The following is an 8528-nucleotide window of genomic DNA, read 5'->3' as shown; positions in this document are numbered from 1 at the left end:
CACTTAGTCAACCTTTACTAAAGTAAAGGAAAGTAAAGGAACTAATTAGTTTGATCTTCGAATCCTATTTATTTCCTAAGAAAAGATTGGGATTATTGAAGTTCAATTCAATTGGCAAGATAACAATAAACAATTATGCTGTTGAGTTGGATAACTCCTGAGTTACTGATTTCTTAACCAAAACCAAAAGGGAAAAAGTAAATCTACTGGAATAAAAATGCCTTCAGATGTAAAGCAACAATAACAGCAATCATAAATTGAAATACCTCAAATAACATTAATTAAGAAAATTATATGTAACATGGAAGAGTTCATAAATTAAATAAAAATAAAAAACCTGGGATTGAGAGTCATTCTTAAAACTAAGAGAAGTCCTAAATCCTAATCCTAAGAGAGAGGAGAGAACCTCTCTCTCTAAAAACTACATCTACTCCTAAAATTGTGAATGTGAAAGCCTTCTCATGAATGGATGCATTCTCCCACTTTATAGCCTCTAATCTGTGTTTTCTGGGCCGCGAACTGGGTCGAAAACAGCCCGAAAATCACTGGAGAAGAATTCAAATATGCTGATTTTCGTCACTGTGACGCAGCCGCATGGATCACACGGTCGCATCGCTTAGCGTCAGTGGAACTATATCATATTATATATCAAATTGAAGCCCCGGATATTAGCTTTCCAACGCAACTGGAACCGCATCATTTGAACCTCTGTAGCTAAAGTTATAGCCGTTTGAGTGCAGAGAGGTCAGGCTGGACAACTTAGCAATTTCTCCAACTTCTTGCATTCCTTCCACTTTTGCATGCTTCCTTTCCATCCTCCAAGCCATTCCTGCCTTATAATATCTAAAAACACTTAACACACATATCAAGGCATCTAATGGTAATAAGAGAAGATTAATAATAAGCAAATATAAGATCAAAGAAGCATGTTTTCAATCAAAGCACATAATTAGGAAGGCAAATGTAAAACCATGCAAATAGTATGAATAAGTGGGTAAAGAGTAGATAAAAACCACTCAATTGAGCACAAGATAAACCATAAAATAGTGGTTTATTAGAGGGCCAGACACTTTTCTCTTGGATTCACTTCTGTGTCTCTGAGAAGCATGTTAGGGTGTCTTTGCAGTTTCTGAGGAAGGTTCCTCTGTATGACTACATTGCACTCCTTAGTAAGAGCTACTATCTCTATTTCCCTCTAATCCCTCTTGTTGTTCAGTATTTCCTTCATGAACTTAGCATATGAAGGCATCTGTTCAAGAGCATCTGTAAAGGGAATTTTGATCTCTAGCTTCTTAAAAGCTTCTAAGAATTTGGCAAATTGCCTATCCTTTTCTGCTTTCTGGAGTCTTTGAGGGTATGGTAACTTGGCCTTGTACTCAAGGGCCATGAGTGGTGCAGGGTGAGTGTCCATAGTTCCTAAAGAAGGGTCACCAAGCTGCTTAGGAGAGGTGTTCCCAACACTTACACATGTCTGGTCTCCCTTGGGCTGGCATTCAATGCCTGGGCTGGCCCCTTCTGGGCGTTGGATGCCCTGGCTGCCATCCTTTCTGGGCATTTAATGCCCCTGATGGTACCTTGGGCTGCAGCTTATTCGTCTGCTGCCATTTCTTCATCTCCTTGCCTCATACTATTTTGAGGTTGGGTGTTCAGGGTACTCCCTTATTGAAGAGCTTGACACTCTTCTCTTATCTGTTCAGATAAGTGCTGTCTACCTTGACTCAATTGTGCCTCTATATTCTTGTTAGAGGCTCAGGCTTCTTGCAACATCTCTTGCAATTTCAACGTTTATTGTGCAAGGGAGTGCAGTTGTTGGGTTAATGACTCACTTTGCTCAGGAGGGTCTGACTCAGTGGACACTGTCTTAACCTCTCCTTTCACTAGAGTCTCATTAGATGAGTATAGATGCTGATTGCTGGCAACTGTCTCAATGAGCTCGTGAGCTTCTTCAATGGTGTTGTTCATGTGGATTGAACCACCAGCAGAATGGTCTAAGGACATCTTAGCCGTATCTGTGAGTCCATAATAGAAGATGTCTAACTTTACCCATTCTGAAAACATTTTAGTAGGGAATTTTTGTAGCATCATCTTATATCTCACCCAAGCATCATAAAGGGATTCATTATCTCTTTGTTTGAAGCCTTGGATGTCTAGTCTCAACTGGGTCAGCTTCCTTGGAGGAAAGTATTGATTCAAAAACTTGTCCACCAGCTGATTCCATGTTTCTAAGCTAGACTTGGGTTGGTTGTCTAACCACCTCTTTGCCTGGTCTTTAATAGCAAAGGAAAAAAGCATCAGTCTATAGACATCCTGGTCTACTCCCTCAGTTTATACTGTGTCAGAATATTATAGGAATTCTGCAAGGAATTCCATGGGCTCTTCTTGTGGAAATTCATGAAATTGGCAGTTTTGCTGCACTAGAATGATTAACTGTGGGTTGAGCTTAAAGTTAGCTACTCCAATAGGAGGTATGCTAATGCTACTTCCTAGAAGTCAGGAGTGGAAGCTGTATAAGATCCTAGAGTTCTTCTAAACTCTTCATTTCCATTTGGGTTCATGATGAAGAAAGGTAGAAGAAGAGAAAGAATGTAAATTGTAATTAAAATATTTTTGTTTTTAATTTATTTATTAATTAAATTCGAAAATAAGGTTAATTAATTGAAAAGAATTGAAAATTAATTAATAAATTTCGAAAAAGAAGTGAGAGAAATAGAAAAAAATTTCAAAAATTAGAAGAGAGAGGAATTAGTTAGGAAGTTTTAAAAAAGAAGAGAGAGAAAACAAGTAACTAATTAAGAAAAATTTAAAAATAAGATAAGATAGAAGATTAGAAAAGATTTGATTTTAAAATTATTTGAAAAAGTCAACAAGATAAGATAAGAATTGAAAATATTTGAAAAAGATTTAATTTTAAAATTTAAAAGAAGATAAGATAGAAAAGATAAGACAAGTTAGGTAAGAAAGATAAGATAAGGAAGTTAAGAAAAGATAAGTTTTAAAATTAAAAAGATTTGAAATCAAAATAAAAAAGTTAGTTTCTAATTTAAAAAGATTTGAAATTTTAAATTTTAAATTTTGAAATTGAATTTTAAAATTTGAATTTGAAATAAGAAAAGATAAGGTTTTGAAATTTGAATTTTAAATTTTGAATTTTGAATTTGAAAAAAAAAAAGATAAATATTTGAAAAAGATTTAATTTTTTTGAAAAGATTTGGTTTTGAAATTTAAAACTAAGATAAGATAAGATTTGAAATTTGATTTTTGAAAAAGATTTAAATTTGAAATTTGAATTTGAAATAAGATAAGATAAGATTTTTGAAAAACTACATCTACTCCTAAAAACTACATCTACTCCTAAAATTGTGAATGTGAAAGCTTGTTTTATAAATGGGTACATTCTCCCACTTTATAGCCTCTAATCTGTGTGTTCTGGGCTGAAAACTGGGTCAAAAGCAGCCCAAAAATCGCCGGAGAGGAAATCTGCCACGCTGGTTTTTCGTCACTGCGACGCGTCCGCATGGATCATGCGATTGCGTCGCCTAGCATCAGGGCAACTATGGCATATTATATATCAAATTGAAGCCCCAGACGTTAGCTTTCCAACGCAACTAGAACCACATCGTTTGGACCTCTGTAGCTCAAGTTATGACTGTTTGAATGCGAAGAGGTCAGGCTGACAGCTTTGCAGTTCCTTCAACTTCTTGTATTCCTTCTGCTTTTGCATGCTTCCTTTCCATCCTCTGAGCCATTCCTACCCTATAATCTCTGAAATCACTTAACACACATATCAAGGCATCTAATGGTGATAAGAGAGGATTAAACATAGGGAACTTAAGGCCAAAGAAACATGTTTTTAATCAAAGCACATAATTAGGAAGGCAAATATAAAACCATGCAAATAGTATGAATAAGTGGGTAAAGAGTTGATAAAAATCACTCAATTGAGCACAAGATAAATCATGAAATATTGGTTTATCAAGGATAGAAAGGAAGCATGCAAAAGTGGAAGGAATACAAGAAGTTGAAGAAATTGCTAAGCTGTCCAACCTGACCTCTTCGCACTCAAACGGTCATAACTTGAGCTACAGAGGTGCAAATGAGATGGTTCCAGTTGCATTGGAAAGTTAACTCTGGGACTTCACAACGATATATAATTTGCCATAGCTGCCTCGATGCCAGGCGACACGAACGCCTGAATCATGCAGACGCGTGACCTGGCAGAAACGCAATCCATGCAAACGCGTGGACGACGCTTCCGCGCCACTTTCCCGTGACCTGTACGTACCAGAATATGCTGGGGGCGATTTCTGGGCTGTTTTTGACCCAATTTTTGGTCCTGAAATACAGATTAGAGGCTATAAAGTGGGGGAATGCATCCATTCATAATCATGCTTTCACACACACAATTTTAGGATTTAGATGTAGTTTTTAGAGAGAGAGGTTCTCTCCTCTCTCTTAGGATTTAGGATTAGGATTCCTCTTAAAGGATTTAGGATTTCAAATTCTTCTCAGGTTCAATGTTCCTTTTATTTATTTATCAATTTAGTTTATGAACTCTTTATGTTTAGATTGATTTTCTTTACTTAATGCAATTTGAGGTATTTCAGATTTATGATTGCTCTCTTTTATTTATGATATAAATAGTTTGGATTTTTCCCTTTTGGCTTTGGTTGAGTCATTGGAGACACTTGAGTTATCAAACTCATTATTGACTGAAAATTGGAATTCTTCAAGAATTAATTCGAATTTTAATAACTCTAGCCTTTCCCAAGGAATGACTAGGACCTGAGGAATCAAAATTAATTCATCCACTTAACTTACCTTCATAGTTAGAGGTTAACAAAGTGGGAAAAAATTCCAATTCTCATCACAATTGATAAGGATAACTAGGATAGGACTTCTAATTTTCATACCTTGTCAAGAGATTTTATTATTATTAATTTATTTTTCTTGTCATTTAAATTACCTGTTCCTTATCTTAAAAACCCCCAATTTACAAGACTCATAACCAATAATAAGAACATCTCCCTGCAATTCCTTGAGAAGACGACTGATGAGTGGATAATTTATACGCTTTTTGGCATTGTTTTTAGTATGTTTTTAGTAGGATCTAGTTACTTTTAGGGATGTTTTCATTAGTTTTTATGTTAAATTCACATTTCTTGAATTTACTATGAGTTTGTGTGTTTTTCTGTGATTTCAGGTATTTTCTGGCTGAAATTGAGGGACTTGAGCAAAAATCAGATTCAGAGGTTGAAGAAGGACTGCTGATGCTGTTGGATTCTGACCTCCCTGCACTCAAAGTGGATTTTCTGGAGCTACAGAACTCGAAATGGCACGCCTTGAATTGCGTTGGAAAGTAGACATCCAGAGCTTTCCAGCAATGTATAATAGTTCATACTTTGCCCAAGTTTAGATGACGCAAACTGGCGTTCAACGCCAGCTCTCTGCCCAATTCTGGCGTCCAACGCCAGAAACAAGTTGCAAAGTGGAGTTCAACGCCCAAACTGGCATCAAAACTGGCGTTCAACTCCAGGAATGACCTCTACACGTGTAACAATCAAGCTCAGCGATTGAATGACTGTGACGAGCTTCAAACTCGCGATTGCTGGGCATTAGTGACAGACGCAAAAGGAGGGTGAATCCTATTCCAACATGATCGAGAACCGACAGATGAATAGCCGTGCCGTGACAGGGTGCGTTGATCATTTTCACTAAGAGGAGGGGATGTAGCCACTGACAACGGTGATGCCCTTGCATAAAGCCAGCCATGGAAAGGAGTAAGACTGATTGGATGAAGATAGCAGGAAAGCAGAGGTTCAGAGGAACGAAAGCATCTCTATTCGCTTATCTGAAATTCTCACCAATGATTTACATAAGTATTTCTATCCCTATTTTATTAATTATTTTCGAAAACCCCATTACTATTTTATATCCACCTGACTAAGATTTACAACGTGACCATAGCTTGCTTCATACCAACAATCTCCGTGGGATTCGACCCTTACTCACGTAAGGTATTACTTGGACGACCTAGTGCACTTGCTGGTTAGTTGTGCGAATTTGTGAACCATGGTATTGGCATCATGTTTTTGGCGCCACTACCAGGGAAAGAAAGAGCGATGAATTTTACATAATCAAAGTGTAATCACAATTTCTGCGCACCAAGTTTTTGGCGCCGTTGCCGGGGATTGTTCGAGTTTGGACAACTGACGGTTCATCTTGTTGCTCAGATTAGGTAATTTTCTTTTTGTTTTATTTTCAAAAAATTTTTCAAAAATCTTTCAAAAATTTTCCTTTTGTTTTCGAAAAAAAAAATTTTTAAATAAAAATATTTTCAAAAATATATTTTTCTTCAGAATTTTTAAGAATGAATTCTAGTGTTTCATGATGATTTATTGAATCCTGGCTGGCTGTAAGCCATGTCTAATCTTTTGGACTGGGGTTTCAACTTACCATCACAAAAGAAGAGATTCTCACACACTTAGTTGCTCTATACTTGAAAAGTATCCATATCTGCTGAAGCTTAGCTGGCCATTGGCCATGTCTAGTGTTTTGGACTGGAGCTTTCATTGAAAGCTTGGCTGGCTAGTGAGCCATGTCTAATTCCTGGACTGAAGCTTTAGACTAACATGGCAAGATTCCTGGAATTCATATTAAAAATTTTGGAATCCTTATTTTCATTTTTCAAATTAATTTTCGAGAAAAATCAAAAAAAAAAATAGAAAATCATAAAAATCAAAAATATTTTTCTGTTTCTTGTTTGAGTCTGGAGTCATGATATAAGTTTGGAGTCAATTGCATGTGCATCTTGCATTTTTCGAAAATTCATAGTGTTCTTCATGATCTTCAAGTTGTTCTTGGTAAGTCTTCTTGTTTGATCTTTGCATTTGCATGTTTTGTGTCTTTTCTTGTTTTTCATATGCATTCTTGAATTCTTAGTGTCTAAGCATTAAAGAATTCTAAGTTTGGTGTCTTGCATGTTTTCCTTGCATTAAAAATTTTTCAAAAATATGTTCTTGGTGTTCATCCTGACATTCAAAGTGTTCTTGGTGTTCATTTTGACATTCATAGCATCCTTGCATGCATCACATGTTTTGATCCATAACTTTCATGCATTGCATCATTTTTCTTGTTTTTCTCTCTCATCATAAAAATTCAAAAATCAAAAAAATATCTTTCCTTTTTTTTCTCTTAAAATTTCGAAAATAAGATTTGACTTTTTCAAAAATTTTTAAAATCTAGTTGTTTTTATGAGTCAAATCAAATTTTCAATTTAAAAATCTTATCTTTTTCAAAATCTTTTTCAAAAATCAAATCTTTTTCATTTTTCTTAGTTATTTTCAAAAATTATAAAAATGTTTTTCAAAAATCTTTTTCTTATCTTTATCACATAATTCTCGAAAATAACATAATCAATTAATGCTTTGATTCAAAAATTTTATGTTTGTTACTTGCTTGTTAAGAAAGATTCAAACTTTAAGTTCTAGAAGCATATCTTGTGATTTCTTGTGAATCAAGTCATTAATTGAGATTTTAAAAATCAAATCTTTTTCAAAAACTAATTTCAATCATATCTTTTCAAAAACATCTTATCCTATCTTTTTCAAAATTTGATTTCAAAATATCTTTTCTAACTTCCTAACTTCTTATCTTTTCAAAATTTGTTTCAACTAACTAACTAACTTTTTGTTTGTTTCTCATCTTTTTCAAAACCACCTAACTAACTCTCTCTCTCTAATTTTTGAAAATATCTTCCCTCTTTTTCAAAATTTCTTTTTAATTAACTAATTATTTTAATTTTTGATTTTTATTTTCGAAAACCAATAACTTTTTTCAAAAACTATTTTCAAAAATCAACTAACTCTTTTTCAAAAAAATTATTTTCGAAAATCCTCTCTCTCTCTCATCTTATTCTATTTATTTATTCATCTACTAACATCTCTTCCTCACATCACTCACCAAATTCGAACCCCCTCTTCTAGCAGTGTTCGAATTTCTTCTTCTTTTCTTCTACTCACATAAGGGAACCTCTATACTGTGGTAAAAAGGATCCCTATTATTATTATTTTTCTGTGCCCTCTTCTTTGTCATATGAGCAGGAGCAAGGACAAGAACATTCTTGTTGAAGCAGATCCAGAACCTGAAAGGACTCTGAAAAAGAAACTAAGAGAAGCTAAAATACAATAATCCAGAGATAACCTTTGAGAAATTTTCGAACAGGAGGAGGAGATGACAGCCAAAAATAATAATAATGAAGGAGGATGCTTGGTGACTTTACTGCACCTAATTCCAATTTACATGGAAAAAGCATCTCCAGTCCTGCCATTGGAGCAAACAACTTTGAGCTGAAACCTCAATTAGTTTCTCTGATGTAGCAAAACTGCAAGTTTCATGGACTTCCATCTGAAGATCCTTTTCAGTTATTAACTGAATTCTTGCAGATATGTGATACTGTTAAGACTAATGGAGTGGATCCTGAAGTCTACAGGCTCATGCTTTTCCCTTTTGCTGTAAGAGACAGAGCTAGA

This window comes from Arachis ipaensis, chromosome B07 (assembly GCF_000816755.2).
Source record: "Arachis ipaensis cultivar K30076 chromosome B07, Araip1.1, whole genome shotgun sequence".
In the NCBI taxonomy this organism is placed as follows: Eukaryota; Viridiplantae; Streptophyta; class Magnoliopsida; order Fabales; family Fabaceae; genus Arachis; species Arachis ipaensis.
Note: the sequence above shows the minus strand (reverse complement) of the source record.